Genomic DNA, 12460 nt, shown 5'->3' with positions numbered 1-12460 from the left:
TCTAGATCTGGATTGGTTGATCACAATGTTTTTTTTTTTTTTAATCTTGGCTACAAGCATGTGTTGATTTTCGAGTACAGTGCTTAAGTGGCTTCACTCATATTTGACCAACAGGATTTTATCCTCCTATCCTCCAATCCTCTTCTGTTATACATTTAAGTTCTGGTGTCCCTCTGGTGATATTATTTAATCTTTCCTCATCTCCTTTCCTTTCCTATCTTGCCTTTGTCTGCTGTTTAAAATAGGCATAGTGTTTCTTATAATTTGTATGCTATTTCTGCTCTAAAACAGTCACAGTTAACATGTCAAATAATCTAAATGAAGTCCTTATGAATGAAGCACATTTACATAATTTCAGAAACTGCAGTACATTTTTTTTTGAGAATGAGCTCCATCATAACCCCGGGTTATTGTCGTTACAAACTCTGCTTTTAACCAGCACCAATAAAACCCAGCACCATCACAGGGTCAGCACTGCTTTTGCTATTAACTGTATGTGGTGCAAAAGCACTTTAATTTAGTTATAAAAAAAAACATAATGCATTAACATTTTTAACAGTTAATGCACCGCTTATTTTAATAAAACGCTGCATACTGTATAATGCAGGAGAAAAAAAAGAGAGAAACCAGCCTTTGTTTATTTATTCTTTTTTTTCAGCTTAGTCCCTTTATTAATCAAGGTCACCACAGCAGAATGAACCGCCAACTTATCCAGCACACGTTTATGAATCTCTTCAAGCTGCAACCTATCACTGGGAAACCCATACACACTCATTCACACACATACTCTACAGACAATTTAACTTACCTAATTGACCTATAGCACATGATTATATAGCACATGCCATATATGAAACACCTAAAAGTTTATTTTGGATATCATCATTAGCCTATAGAAGGCACTTCATGAAAAGCCAATAATAATGATCTCAAAATAGACAACTGGATGAAAAAACAGCCTGGAGTGTCTTGCCGTAACAAAATGCAGTTAATCTGCTACTAATTTGATTCATTAATTGCCATATAGTCTAAACAACTTGATTAAAAATGGTAATCAATTCGCAAGCCTACTTATAATTTTAATTTACTAAGCTGTAACCTTATAGCGGTGGCGCAGTGGGTAGCAATTTTGACTCACAGCAAGAAGGTCGCTGGTTCAAGCCTTGGCTTGGTCAGTTGGCATTTCTGTGTGGGGTTTGCATGTTCTCCCCGTGTTTTAGTGGGTTTCCTCCAGGTGCACCAGTTTCCCTCACAGTCCAAAGACATGCGGTACTGGTGAATTGGGTATGCTAAAATTGACCATAGTGTGTATGGATATTTCCCATTGATGGGTTTAGGCTGGAAGGGCATCCACTGCATAAAACATATGCTGGATAAGTTACTGGTTCATACCGCTGTGGCGACCCCAGAATAATAAAGGGACTAAGCCGAAAAGAAAATGAATGAATGAATAACCTAATAACACTGAATTTATCTGTATATATTTAGCAGCAATAAGGGAAATAAAAAACAAGACAATAACCCACTAATTTAGTAGAAATAGGCTCATTCTGAAAACGTACCTCTTTAAACATTTCTGGAGATTGCCAAATATGTATCCAGAAGTATGTATGGCTGCATTTCGACTTTAATATAATAATATACGTCATTCCTTTTCTAGCTTACCAGCTGACAGCTTACCTTAGTATGGACGTCTTACTCGCTGTTACTAGTTTGTCCAGTGGCTCGCCATGTACGCCAGTGAACTTGAGACGCAGAGAGGAATTGAACACAACAATGGGGTTCGAGTCCAGCAAAGAACTATTCCAGAAAGCCGGTAACACTAAAACAAAAAATCAAATAAGTAAATAACAAGGTGAGAATGTCGTAAAATTTGAAAACTTGGTAAAAATACATATTTTTTAAAACTGTTGATTGGGTTTAGGGAAGTATGTGAGTGAGTCAATCGGTGCTTGGGTTTAGGGAAGGAGGAAGTTGGGTCAGTCTGTCAGTCAGTTGACAGCTGCCTCTGGTGGATTTATGAGAGAACAGCAGGCGCGAATGCCACTCGCAAGAGATCTTAAGCGTACACAGCGTCCTTTGATAAGTTTGTGAAAACAAAAACTGCAAAAAAAACAAAAAAAAAAACGTACCTCTTGGGGTGTATTTGGTGCTCTCCAGAAATGTGTATAGCTGTAAATTTTCAGAATAAGCCTGGGTTGAATTTAGTATGAACTACTCATTTATCTACGGTCAAAAGTGTGGCTTAGAGTAAAGATAAAAAAAAGTTGAGAGCAATGTAAAAGGAGAAAACTCTCTTATATAAGACTTGAACATATGTCAGGCTTTAAAAGGTCAAAATAGAAGTTATTTTCTGTGTTATTTGAAAAGAGAGGAGTTGGCCCCAATGACGGGGTTTGAGTCCAGTGAAGAACGATTCCACTAAGCGAGTAACACAAAAACAGAAGCCAAAAAAATTATAAAATGGAAAAAGTAATTAAAATGGTGAAAATGTTCTAAAAACGTGGTAAAAATCAGTTCTTAAAACAGTTGCGTTTAGGGAAGTGGGTGAGCAAGTCAATCGGTGCTTTGGTTTAGGGAAGGAGGAGGGTGGGTCAGTCGATCGGTTAATCATTCTGTTAGTCAGTCATTCAGTCAGTCAGCCGACAGCGGCCTTTGGTGGATTTACACAAGAAGAGCAAGCGCCAATGCCACTTGCAAGAGATCTTAAAAAGCATTCACAGTGGCCTCTGTTGGATTCGTAAAAACAAAAACTGCAAAAACTACAAAAAAAAAAAAAAAAAACCTAGCTCCTAAGACGTGTTTGGTGTTCTCCCGAAATTGATATAGTGATATGCTTTCAGAATGAGCCTGGGTTGAATTGAGTATGAACTATTTCTTAATCTATCATCAAAAGTGAGGTTTAGAGCAAAGATATCCCAAAGTTAAGAGCAATGTCGGAAGCCCTCCAGATCAACTGTAAAAGCAGAAAATGCTCTTATATAAGAGCTGAACATGTGTCAGGCTTTGAAAGGTCAAAATAGAAGTTATTTTCTGTGGTATTTGAAAATGTGCACCAAATGCTGTCGATTATGTTTAACCTGAACCTGAAATTTGGCACAAACAACAACAAACTCCACAACGGCAGAATGCATTTGACCTCCCTGATGGCGGCTTGCTCTCAGCCAACGGTCTGATTTTGCAGATCATGAATATTTACACCCGAAAGTCTGCGCTCAGGAACGTGAATGATAAATACGCTTCCCCGCACAGCGAGGCTGGAAAAAACACATTGCGAATGGATTCATCTATGTACGCCTGCGGGGCTGATCAGCAGGAATGCCTGATGGGAAAAGATGTTGCCCGGCACATCCAGCCGTTTCAGAGACAAGCTTATAGCTTGTCAGCAACAATGTTAAAAAAAATCCAGCAAGCTCCAGTAACTCAACTGCACAGGAAGAGGCAATTTTGCAGTAAATTTACACAATTATCCTGCATGAGTAATCAATGACTCTCATGGCTGGAAGAAAAAAAAGAGATGGCCGCCAGATGTAAAGTGTGTGTGTGTATGTGTGAACAGGTGTGACTGTACCCCTCTGCGCTACAGTGGAGCTCATTTCCCAAACCCTGCCAAGTTCGCAGATTGAAATGAGCGGAGGCTCAGGTAATATTGCTGCAATTTGAGATTTACTAGCAGCCTTGAGAATACCAAACACTCTCATGAGTTCAAACAAACACACATGCGATCATGTGGTGCTGGAGACTCATTGGGTCTTATTTAATTAATGCTGACACATTAACAACAAAATAATAGCTCAGTAGAATTATTGAAGGCAACGTTTATGTGAGGAAAAAACTACAAAGAAATTTTTTATCAAATATTGCAACAATATAATCATAATTATTTAGGTTAAATGTAGATACAAGCAAATATTTGACAAAAAAGGGTCTCATGAAGCTCTAAATCAGTGTTTTCCAACCCTGCTCATGAAGACACAACGACAGTACACATTTTCAGTCTCTCCCTCTTCAAACACACCAGAATCAACCCATCAGAGCATTAGAAGAGACTCCAAAGCCTGAAGTGAAAGGGTCAGATAAAGGAGATATCCAAAATGTGTACTGTTGGTGTGCCTCCAGGAACAGGGTTGGGAAAGCTAATCTAGATCTGCCAGTTTTAAAGTCTTGAATGATTTTTTTTCTGGTTTTGACTGATTGGCATGATTATGCATTCACAATGGTATGAACCGTTATAGGGGTGGTCAAATGTATATTTATATTATATATTATTTAAATTATTTATATTATTATTAAAGATACAGATCAGTGAAAGCTATTTCTCACTATTTAAGCGTTGACTCCTCCAAATATTTTTTATTCACTTCCTTCAGGGGGTATCAAGCAAAGGGGGGGGTGGGGTGTAATTTGTCCTCCATTTAAATTATTCTAGGGTGAACTAAGCATTTAAGTATGCTTTTTAGGCGACGCAGTTAGTGTTGTCACCTCACAGCAAGAAGGTCGCTGGTTCGAGCCTCGGGTGGGTCAGCTGGCGTTTATGTGCGGAGTTTGCATGTTATCCCTGCGTTCGCGTGGGTTTTCTCCGAGTGCTCCGGTTTCCCCCACAGTCCAAAGACATGCGGTACAGGTGAACTGGGTAGGCTAAATTGTCCATAATGTATGAGTGTGAATGATAAAGGATACATTGGCGGTTCATTCTGCTGTGGTGACCCCAGATTAGAAAAGGGACTAAGCTGAAAAGAAAATTAATGAATTACGAGAACACAAGGCATGTCCTCATAAAACACCTTTTGTAATACCTGTCACACCCAACCTCGTAGGTCATACCCAGACACACACACACACAAATCAGAGATTATACTATATAGTTTGTATTACACAAAGTTTATACTATAATAATTCATAATACAACTATTTAATATTTATCTACATACAGTATGTAGTAATTTATTATGTTATGTACATATTATGTTAAAACAAAACTAAAATGCCCAAATAAATGTCTGGAAAACGTTCAATCTGTTCCCCCCAGAATTTCCCCTATGTAGATATTTAATACAGACTTTATCCAATTTCTGGAGTTTGCACTTAACTTTCTTCACCCCATATGTGAGTGATGTGATCCTGCAATGTCATTAAAGCTTCACTTGGACCACTCTTCCAAAGCGATGCAGACGAAGCCGCCAACTCCACCAATTAATCTAGTTAAAACACACACAAGTATGCTTGAAGTTCCTGAGCTTCGTGACCCGCCGGCCAGAACTCATAGCAGCCATCCGACAGTCCAGCGGTCCAGCTGACTTTTTTAAAAACGCTGCCAGTTCCACGAAAAAATTAATTACGAGGTTTATGCCAGCTTTTTCCCCCCGTGAGATCACGTAGCAGATAACAGATGACACACCGGGTGAGAGTTCCCTCAGATCTCATCCCAAAGTAAATGGCAGCCAAGGTTAATTGGCTTCTCTGGCCTCCCCAGAGGCTGATCGACGCTATCAAAATTGTTTTGCTTTTGTTAAGTGCAGAGGGTGATGGGTTTAATCAAGGCATTAAGTAAAAAAGATTTAGTCACCACCAGTGATTTAGTCTCTGCTTCTGGCGTTCGACTGTCCACTGCGCATCCAATTAAAATCAATGCAGACTATAATTGTATTTTATAGTAATTGGGAGGTTCACAGATATTCGGTCAACAGACTGAGACTTGCCCAAAGCTTTCATCCACCTTACCTATAATGGCTAGATTGTACTTTTGGCACAATGCAATCGTGAATGCATGAAAATGAATATGACACACAATTGAACTGCTTTACTGGTTCTCTAGTAGAAATTCATTTAGGTTTAGGTATTCTGTCTTTCTTGCAGCTTCTTTTCAAGCTAAAAAAAAACATGCAGAGAAGAGAGAGAGCAATTTATTTCGCTTTATCTCCCTTTGACTATCTTTCCCTCTTTTCTTTCTGCTTTAAGGGAACTCGTTGATTAAAAAAAGCACTTCTTAGGTGCATTTTTTCACATGCTGCATTTTCAGATTCAGACTTTTCTCTAGATATTCACCCGTATTTTAGGAAGAATTGAATTTGGGCTCATTGACAATTCAATCTTCATGTTGTTTTCTTTTTTCCTTTTATTATGGCTCTGTGAAAATTGCAAGTTATTCATGCGAAACATTTGCCTCTGTAGAGACGCTTTGTCCACACATTTTTCATTTGTATCATTTGTCCCTACATGTATGTATCATTAATTCAATTGTGTTTTATGCAAAGTGTCAAAAACACATTGTTGAGAGAAATATTCAGATGTAAAACGGGCTATTGGTAGCACAAGAAAACGAAAAATTGTAAACATTTAGCTTTACTCACTCTGCTTTATCATACATTAAGCGGCCACTTTATTAGGTACACCCGTCCAGTTGCTTGTTACCACAAATTTCTAATCAGCCAATCACATGGCAGCAACTCAATGCATTTGTAGACATGGCCACGACAATCTGCTGCAGTTGATTCGAGCATCAGAATGGTGAAGAAATGGGATTTAAGTAACTTTGAACATGCTGTTGGTGCCAGACAAGCTGGTCTGAGTATTTGAAAAACTGCTGATCTAGTGGGATTTTCACGCACAACCATCCCTAAGGTTAACAGAGAATGATCAGAAAAAAAAAATAAATAGTGAGCGGCATTTCTGTGGGCGCAAATTATTTGAGTCGATAGAAAGGGAACAGTAACTCAAATAACCACTTATTACAACTGAGGTCTGCAGAATAGCAGCTCTTAACGCACAACATGTCCATCCTTCAAGCGGATGTGCTACAGCAGCAGAAGATCACACCGGGTGCCACTCTTGTCACCCAAGAACAAGAAACTGAGGCTACAATTTGGACAGGTTCACCAAAATTGGACAATAGAACATTGAAAAAATGTTGCCTGATCTGATGAGTTTTGATTTCTGCTGCAACATTCGAATGGTAGAGTCAGAATTTGAAGTCAACAACAGGAAAGCATGGATCCCTCCTGCCTTGTATCAACGGTTCAGGCTGCTGCTGGTGGTGTGATGGTGTGGGGGATATTTTTTTTGGCCCACTTTGGGCCGTTAGTATCAATTGAGAATCATGTCAACACCACAGCCTATGTAGTATTGTAGGAGATTCATGTCATCAATGTGCATCCAGCAAATCTGCAGCAACTGCGTGATGATATCATGTTAATATGGACCAAAATCTCTGAGGAATATTTTCAGTGCCTTGTTGAATCTATGCCATGAAGGATTGAGGCAGTTCTGAAAGCAAAAGGGGGTCCAACCCGGTACTAGTAAGGTGTACCTAATAAAGTGGCCAGTGAGTGTATGCTGTATTATATTTAAGATTCTAAAAGTGACATATTCTGGAAAATTACTGAAAACTTCGGTTTCAGACTTATCAAAAATGAATCCATGTGAATGGTTCAGATACAAGACAGACCACCGAGTGTGGCCATAAAGGCACAGTTTACATTTGCATATAAAACATATTCACACATACAGCGGAGCAGCCATACAATTTCCTAAAATTTAAAGTCACTGCTTAGTTCTATGTGATGTTATCCATATTTCATGAGTTTTATATATATATATATATATATATATATATATATATATATATATATATATATATATATATATATATATATATATATATATATATATATATATATATATTCTGAAGCACAGTAAAGGTTTTTGCACACTTATAGTAGTCTGAATTTTTCATGCGTTTTTTTCATTTTGATTATCTTAAAAATTAGTCATGTTCATAAACCTTGCACACTTAGTTCAATGCATATTAATGAATCTTTTGCAGAAAAAAAATACAAAAAGTAATCTTCACGCGGTGATGCTTGTGTTCTCCTCTTTCTTCAGAAAAGACAAAGAATGTCTATTGAATTGAATGGATTCTAAACAAAGATTGGCAGTATGTCAAAAGTAGGGAAACACACACACACCAAACAGCGGCACGGGAAAGGTGGATCCAGACATTGAATACAGTATACAGTAGGCTACAGCTACACAATATTATACACAACAAAAGTCTTATATTCTGCACTTTGTCATAATGTGCTCTGTGCTGCATGATGAAGTGGTTTAGTTCATCAGACACCATTGTAGACTTTGAGTGAAGTTTAGATGGGATACAGCTGCAGATATATCAGTATAGCATCATTTTTGTGGCACTGTAAAACAATAATTAATATTTTTTACAGTAAACTGTGAGGGTTGAGATAGACATTAATAAACTACATTTAATGGGTAGATTAAAAAATAATAATAAATCATTCTTGTTAACTTCCGACTGCAGCTGTATCTTTTCTTGCAACAACTAGACTTCAGCTTTGCTTGGATGGTATATATATATATATATATATATATATATATATATATATATATATATATATATATATATATATATACATATATATATACATATATATATATATATATATATATATATATATACACATATATATACATATATATATATATATACATATATATATACATATATATATACATACATATATATATACATACATATATATATATACATATATACATACATATATATATACATATATATATATATATATATATATATATATATATATATATATATATATATATATATATATATATATATATATATATATATACATATATATATATATATAAATATATATATATATATATATATATATATATATATATATATATATATATATATATATATATATATATATATATATATATACATATATATATATATAAATATATATATATATATATATATATATATATATATATATATATATACATACATATATATATATATATATATATATATATATATATATATATATATATATATATATATATATATATATATATATATATACCATCCAAGCAAAGCTGAAGTCTAGTTGTTGCAATATATATATATATATATATATATATATATATATATATATATATATATATATATATATATATATATATATATATATATATATATATATATATATATATATATATATATATATATATATATATATATCTTTTAACAGACAAAAGTTTTGGAGGCAGTGTGTAAACACGATTGACAACTTAAGGTTGAATTATTTTTTTAATGTGTGAAAATTATGGACAAAAATGTCAGACTTGGTGTTCAATGAACTTAACAGGGTAACACCCCATTCACACAGGGTGTCAGCCTTAATGCTAATCATAAATGTTGAATGGAGTGACGTCAAGCACTGCTGAACTGAATTGTGAGTCTGTTGAGTCACATTGGCTCAATTGCTCATGGCAGAAGTTGAAAACTTTTCAACAAGGTTCATACACATTTTGACTGCTAAATTCCAAAACTTTTCCAGAACTTGCAAGTACATTTTCATGACGTAATCTTTTATGTAATTACTACATATACATAGTAAATAATGAGAAAAACAATTATTTTAAATTTAAATTATTAAATTTATTACAGCATATCATAGAAGACGCAACAATCTATTATGTTTCAAGAGTTCCCACTTAGATATGCTCAGCATTAATAGCAGGTTTGGCATGCTGTCCCGGGAGAGAACCCTGAGCTTGGAGATACTTGAGCCCAAGGATCCCGCCCAGTCAATAAGCATAATAAGGGGATCTAAGATCAGATTGGTCTCGAGAGCTCCCCCTTAGAAAAGGGAGGAAAAGGTGGAGATGGGGTGGAAGGGGGCATTCTTCCAAAACGAAGATAGAGCAGTAGGGAGAAAACAATCCATTTATAGTCACTCTGATTTGATTATTACTGATAACAGATGAGAAGCCAGTCTACTAAATCATATCACATGCTCCTCTTGAAATTAGTTTGTGAAACTTCACTTGAATTGGTTTTTATATCCATGTACATTTTTGATAATGCTTATACAGCACTAACAATGTGAGAGCAAGTTTTTGGTCAAGGACAGAAAAGAAGTAAAGACAACTATCCTCTAGTCAAATTAGGGCTGCACAAAATATCGTTTCAGCATCGATATTGCAATGTGTGCATCCGCAATAGTCACATCGCCGGATATGCAATGTTGGGATTATAGTTTAATATAGAGTTTAATCATAAAGGAGTAAAAGTTTATCATCTGCATGGATTTTTAAAGAGATAGTTTACCCAAAAATTACTTATTATTTTCAGTAAACTCTTCACTTGTTTCAAACATTCATGAGTTTTCTTTTTTTTTTTTTAATGAACACAAAAATAATTTAATTTAATAACTCCTATATTATTGAAACAAGTGAAGTGTGAGTAAATAGTAAGTACATTTTAATCTTTCAATTCTGGGAGTTTTCCAGGAGACAGAACAATACGGGAGATGGGCGAGAGATGGGTCTGAATGTGACTGTGTGAACATTTCAATATTTCAAACACATTTTAAAACATTCGGCCACAAGAAAAGTTTTGTAACTTTAATTAAGATTAAATCATATTCAATGAATACTATACAGTGGTAATTATTCAATATCTGTACCTGAATAGTGAATCATTGAAAACTATAATTCACTTTTATCTTTACAATTTTTTTTTTATTTATCTATGCTTGTCATTTATTTGTTTTATATTATTCAAAATTCACACCTCTACAAAAATCCCCACAATAAATCAAAATAAACCTGTTAAATCATCTGGTGAAATTGTATTCACATCACAATATATATCACAGAAATACAAAATATTGTAATGTTAGATTTTTCCAATATTGCGCAGCCCTGATTGAAGTATACAGATATTTGATAATTTTCATGACTTTTCCAAAACTTTGTGGGATTTTCTGTTTTTCCAAAACTTTTCTAGGCCTGGAAAATGCCATGTTAAAATTCTTTGACTTTCCAGGTTTTCCATGACTGTATGAACCCCGTTTCAAGCACCAACGCAGATTTCAAATACTTCAAATATTTCAGATTTCAAATATTCAAATACTACGCTAGAGAAGTCAGAGAGTAGCAGTATGTCAAAATAGAGAAAAATCTTCTTATAATGATTAGTAATCAACCGGTGCTTTATGATCAATCCTGATATACATCTTTATACACTTTTATTACTAAAGGCTGTCGATTGATCAATGTGACCCATAGTGCAAGCTTTGTGCATAGCCTTGGATTAACAGTATACCTCTGCACGCTGTTTGTGTTACTCTGCAATAACAATTTCGAAATGCTAGTAGCCAGTAGGCTTTAAGTTCCTCTGTGTGGAGTTTCCTCACTGGCATTTTGTTTTTTTCTGAATACTACAAGTAGCTAAATCATTCAGAGGCGGGAACTGGAGGACGGGCAGCAACTTTAATCAAAAGGTAAACAGAAAACAAAAGTTTCCAACAAGAGCTTCCAACGAGAGACTTGTAAACAATCGCTCCATTGGGCTTGCAGCTCTTAGAACCACCCACACTCGTCCCCGTTACCAAACCAACATATCACAGAGATTGCGTTACGCATCATTGCGACGTGTAGTTATATTTAACAATGCAGAAGTATAAATCAGCTTTAATTCTGTGTCCTTTTTTTGAGTCGTGCTCCAAGCTGTATGTGATTGGCTGTTGTCTCTATTATGATCACATCAAAGTGAAGCTTCAGACACGCTCTCTGTTAAGCCTTAGCTTCAATGCCAATGGTGCAAAGGGGGCGTAAGGATCTATATCTCTGCATATTCGCCTGCAGAGACCAAACCTCTCACCAGCAGAAAGAATCGAATGTCGATTGCTGAAAAGCATGTTTTATGGAAAGAGACCCTGTCCAAAGTTCACTTTAATGATGAAAGCCAGTTTAATTTGGGTTGGATCATTGTGTTTGTTGGTAAACTGAGGAAAGATTGAACCTAAAGTGTAGTCAATGAAAGGTGCAGGTGCAGTGTCATGTTTTGGGAGATGTTTCCTGCAGGGGGAGTTTGACCTCTTAGGCAAAGTGATGGCAGCAGAGACTGTAGTTAGCCAGTACATCCAAAGGGTCATTAAGATCATGAGGAATCCAAAACCACTCAACAGTGTCTAAACTTTTGGCTAAATTCAGCCTCTACACATACTGTATGAAGCCGCCTATAACAGAAGTTGTCTTGAAGGTGTGATCAATGTGATTGTCAGACACTCAGGTGCATCCTGCCACGAGAGGTGTTGTTTGGCTTTGTCTACAGCATACCTGTTACAGCAGATGGCCAAGAGAAGTTGTTTCATTACCGCTGTATCCTAAGGGTTCTCAATCGATTGCCTCTCTCTTCCTCCTTCTCCATCTTGGCTTATATTACTAGCAGTGTATCTGACACACAGGAAATAGAAGGTCAATCAGACTGGAGCAAAATGTAGAGTGCACATCCCACCAGCATCTAAATAAACACTGAGATTTTCCTAAAGTACTGAGAATATTTCATTCATAGCCATTAAATATGCCAAAACCAGTTTATAGGTCATCTGCACTCATAAGC

The sequence above is a fragment of the Danio rerio genome, chromosome 11 (genome assembly GCF_049306965.1).
Source record: "Danio rerio strain Tuebingen ecotype United States chromosome 11, GRCz12tu, whole genome shotgun sequence".
Taxonomy (NCBI): Eukaryota; Metazoa; Chordata; class Actinopteri; order Cypriniformes; family Danionidae; genus Danio; species Danio rerio.
Note: the sequence above shows the minus strand (reverse complement) of the source record.